We start from the raw sequence: 5363 nt of genomic DNA, 5'->3' as shown, positions 1-5363 counted from the left end.
AAATTCATTTTAAAATTCTAATAGTCAATTCTTTGGATTTGTACAGAATTGTCTACAAATATTGATAGCTTTATTTCTTCCATTCCCATCTTTTTAATATTTATTTCTTTTTCTTTATTGCACCAAGCAACCAAACTAAACCTTCATAGGCACATAATAGTCAAACAGCTGAAATCCAAAGACAGTAGGAAATCTTAAAATCATACAGAAGAAAATACACATTTCAGTCAAAGGAGCAATAAAATTGATAAATATTTTTCCAAAGAAAGTATGCAAGCTAGAAGACAACATAATGACATCTTTAAAGTGTTGAGGGGGGGAAAAAATGGAAACCTAGAAAAAATTATTCAAAAATAAAGGTAAAAAGATCAGATGAGGTGGTTCATGCCTGTAATCCCAACACTCTCGGAGGCTGAGGCAGGAGGATTCCTTGAGGCCAGGAGGAATATAACGAGACCTCATCTCTATAGAAAATTTAAAAATTAGCCAGGGAGATAACATACACCTATAGTCCCAGCTGCTCAGGAGATTGAGGCAGGAGGATTGCTCCTGCCCAGGAGTTTGGGTGGGATTGGACAATGATTACACCACTGCACTACAGCCTGGGTAACAGAGTAAGTGAGACTCTGTCTCTAAATAAATAAATAATTAAGGTGAAATAAAAAAATTTTCAGCGCTAGGCTGGCTGCAGTGGCTCATGCCTGTAATCCCAGCACTTTGGGAGGCCAAGGTGGGCAGATCACAAGGTCAGGAGCTCGAGACAAGCCTGGCCAGTATGGTGAAACCCTGTCTCTACCAAAAATACAAAAATTAGCTGGGCATGGTGGCATGCACCTATAGTCCCAGCTACTTGGGAGGCTGAGGCAGAAGAATCACTTGAACCTGGGAGGCAGAGGTCATAGTGAGCCAAGATCGCGCCACTGCACTCCAGCCTGGGTGACAGGGCAAGACTCTATCTCAAAAAAAAAAATCAGAGCTGAGAATAGTCTTCATTAATAGATCTGTGATACAATAAAAACTAAGGTAGACAATAATAAATCAGTATTGTAATCTCTAGGATAAATACTGAAGGAATTATAAAAGAATGTATAACAAAAGAGTTAATAGAATTGAAAAAAATTTAAGAATATCTGATTAATTCAAAAGAAGACAAGAAAAAATATAAAACAACAAAAAGGTAAGACGAAGAGAAAACAAATAGCAAGATGGTAGATTTAAATCAAAGCATATTAGTAATTACACTGAATGTAAGTGAACTGAACAATCAAATTAAGAGATAATATTGATCTCATTAGATAAAAAACACCAACTATTTGGTTTTTATGAGATTCACTTTACATAAAATGAGGCAGAAAGGTTGAAAATAAACCATGGAAAGGCTCTACATTATAAAGTACATTGCTTCCGGCAAGGGCTTTCATACTGCTTTTTCATAACATGGCAGAAAATCAGAATGGGAAGCGAACACATGCACAAGAGACCAGACGTAAGGGGCAGCCTCACTCTGTAACCAGCCACTCTCGGCCAGGCGCGGTGGCTCACGCCTGTAATCCTAGCATTTTGGGAGGCCGAGGCAGGCAGATCACTTGAGGTCAGGAGTTCGAGACCAGCCTGGCCAACATGTGAAACCCCAGTCTCTACTAAAAATACAAAATTAGCCAGGCGTGGTGGCGCACACGTAATCCCCGCTACTCGGGAGGCAGAGGCAGGAGAATTGTTTGAATCAGGGAGGCAGAGGTTGCAGTGAGCTGAGATTGCACCACTGCAGTCCAGCCTGAGCGACAGAGACTCCATCTCAAAACAAAAACAACAAACAAGCCACTCTCACGGTAACGGATCCAGTCCTGAAAGAGCTGCTAATGCAGAGTCCCCAGGACCCAAACACCTCATAAAGTTCCCACAACTTCTCAACGCTGTTACACTGGGAACTAGGTCTTCAATACATACATTTTGGGAGACAAATCATATTAAACCATAGCAATGCCTTTCATCAGTTTTGAAAAGTTCTTGGCTTTCATTTCTTTAAATATGCCCTCTGCCCCATCTCTCCTCTCTTCTGGCACTACATTTACAAGCATAATGGAATTTTGATTGATCCCACATGTCTTTTATGACCTAAACTTAAAATAACAATAATAATAATAATGCTTGGCCTGGCATGCTGGCTCATGCCTGTAATCCCAGCACTTTGGGAGGCCAAAGCAGGCGGATCACTTGAGGCCAGGAGTTGGAGACCAGTCTGAAAAACATGGCCAAACTTGTCTATACAAACAATTAGCCAGTATTGGGTACTAGGCTTAATACCTTAATGATAGGCCGGGCGCGGTGGCTCAAGCCTGTAATCCCAGCACTTTGGGAGGCCGAGACGGGTGGATCACGAGGTCAGGAGATCGAGACCATCCTGGCTAACATGGTGAAACCTCCTCTCTACTAAAAATACAAAAAAACTAGCCGGGCGAGGTGGCAGGCGCCTGTAGTCCCAGCTACTCAGGAGGCTGAGGCAGGAGAATGGCATAAACCTGGGAGGCGGAGCTTGTAGTGAGCTGGATCCGGCCACTGCAATCCAGCCCGGGCGAGCTCAGTCTTATTTTTTGTTTTTTCGGCAAATGGTGATACCTGGGGAGTTTAGACAAAGATGGGCTGTAGGCTTAGTTTGGAAGTCCAGCTCTGACCAGTCATTGCCAATCACAGTCCTTGCCAAGAAGTAGTGTCAGAAGGGGACCCTTCTAGCAAACAACATTCTCTGTTCCATTTGCAATGGAAATCTGTAAGCATTTATTTTAGCAGTGGGTATAAGCTGCTGTTCCCATTTGCTTAAGTTTGTCCCACCTTGTGATAACATCAGGCTTTTCGGAATGGCCATTTCCCTGAATTAGCCAGAGGAATCTATTTTTTCAGCACAGCCTCTTGTTTTAGTTAAAATTCACAATGCAGAAGATAAATTATAGCACAGAATCTCAAATGTCTCCACTTCTGACATTTGTGCTGCTAATTAGTTTCTCCTCATTGTTACATTCCATCTTCTCTGTTTTACTTTGGAAAAAAATACATAAATGTAAATACATTTTCACATATTCAGAGTTCCATATCAATATTCAGGAGAAGTATAGTTTCAGTGTCTGTCCTGAACATGTGACAAGTGTTTAGATGCCACATTTCATATTCAATCACATTGTGTTTTATTTCTACAGTACCATAGAAGCAAATTTGCTCAAACAAAGCCCAATTAAAAACAAAATCTTACTTGGGAGGCTGAGGTGGAAGGATTGCTTGAGCCCAGGAGGTCGAGGCTGCAGTGAGCCATGATCACACACACCACTGCACTCTGGCCTGGGCAACAGAGCGAGATTAAAAAAAAAAAAAAAAAAAAAAAAATCCAGCATGAAACTGGAGGTTAAAAAAAAAATTCAAAACAATGAGCATTTTATCTCCAAACATCAGTTCTATCCCATTTGTAAGAATTATCACTACTACCAATTGACCCCTGAAATATCCAAGCACTATATGAAATGCCTTATGGATGCTGTCTCCTCCTTCACACCTGGGAAAAACCAAGCATGTGGAAGAGCAACATTTTGCTAAGAGTCTATAGTTGGAGCATGATGGAGCTGAGATTTTATCCTAGGTGTCTCTAACTCCAGATCCCATGCTTTTTCGCATCTGTATTCCAGGCTTTCATCACACCTTAATTTCCAAGCAAAATTTGACAATCCAAGCAAAATGATTTTAATTAATTGGAATACTAGACTTTGCATTTTCTTTCAAACCAAAATGATACCTAATTTTTTCTCAGCTGACATTTTTACAAAGACAGTTTTCTCCTACGGTTTCCCCAGTGTTCAAGAGTAACCTACCCCACCTCTAATTTCCTTTAATGCCCCAGGAGAAAAGCCCTGACAGCTTACAGGATGTCGGGAGGTCCTGGACCACTCATCCTCCTGAGTGGCTGAAGCCAATAAAACATGTGATAGCAGACTTTTCTTACTTTGTTTCCATCAGTGTTGAAATGCTAGTGATTCCTTCTTCCCAGATATCTCTGGTGAAATTTTACCATGTAACATAAACTATTAAAGTTTATTGATAGATTTGCTTCTAGCAAGAGGTCGATTAATCTGTTGTACTTTATAGGGTTTGGACTGAGAGAAATTATACAATATCGAATTCTGCTTATTAGCTGTTATTCTATTGTAAAAGAATCCCACATTCTGTCAATGTTATCTTACCTATAGTTCTCAAATCAATCATTTTATTCCTTTTTATGAATTCCAATTGTTAAAAAATATCCATTTTTCACTCATTTCTTGATATTTTCCTCTATTTTAAAACCACTTTAATTATCATTATATCATTACATTATTATAATTATTTAATTATAATTTGTTTTTTTTTTTTTTAATAGTTTGGGGGTTTTTTTGTGTGTTTTTTTTTTTTTTTTTGAGACTGTCTCTCTCTGTTGCCCAGGCTGGAATGCCGTGGTGCAACCACAGCTCAAGTGATCCTCCCACCTCAGCTTCCTGAGTGGCTGGGACCACAGGCGTGCACCACCACCACATCCAGCTAATTTTTAGATGTTTTTCGTAGAGACAGGGATCTCACCATATTGCCCAGGCTGGTCTCAAACTCCGGGGTTCAAGTGATCCTCCCACCTTGGCCTCCCAAAGTGCTGGGATTATATGTGTGAGCCACCACGCTCAGCCTATAATTATTTAATTACAGTTACTTAAAGTCCTTGTCTTATTACTTCAACATCTGGATCATTTATGAGTCTGTTTCTATTGTCTCTCTATTCTTTTGATTATCAGCCACATTTTCCTGCATCTTTGGATATCTAGTGACTTTCTATTTAAAAAGAGCTGCAGAGACCTGTATATGAAAGACCTGTAGAGGTTCTGTGTGGTATTTCCCACCAAGTTCCAGCTTTCCTCTGTTAGGCAGATAGGATGACGGACTGATCACCTCAGTCCAATCAGGAGTTAACTGAGGCAGAGCTGGGCTGCAGTTTTAATATGATGCAGTCCATGGCTGGGCGCAGTGGCTCATGCCTGTAATCCCAACACTTTGGGAGGCCGAGGTGGGAGGATCTCTTGAAGCCAGGAGTTCGAGATCAGCCTGGCCAACAGGATGAAGCCCTGTCTCTACGAAAAATACAAAAATTAGCCAGGTGTGGTGGTGCACACCTGCAGTCCCAACTCGGGAGGCTGAGGCAGGAGAATTGCTTGAATTGCTTGAACCCAGGAGACGGAGGTTGCAGTGAGTCAAGATCACACCACTGCATTCCAGCCTGGGCAACAGAATGAGACTCTGTCTCAAAAAAATATAGATAGATAGATAGATAGATAGATAGATAGATAGATAGATAGATA

This window comes from Piliocolobus tephrosceles, chromosome 1, assembly GCF_002776525.5.
Source record: "Piliocolobus tephrosceles isolate RC106 chromosome 1, ASM277652v3, whole genome shotgun sequence".
NCBI classification, from domain to species: Eukaryota; Metazoa; Chordata; class Mammalia; order Primates; family Cercopithecidae; genus Piliocolobus; species Piliocolobus tephrosceles.
This window is presented reverse-complemented; position numbering follows the sequence as displayed.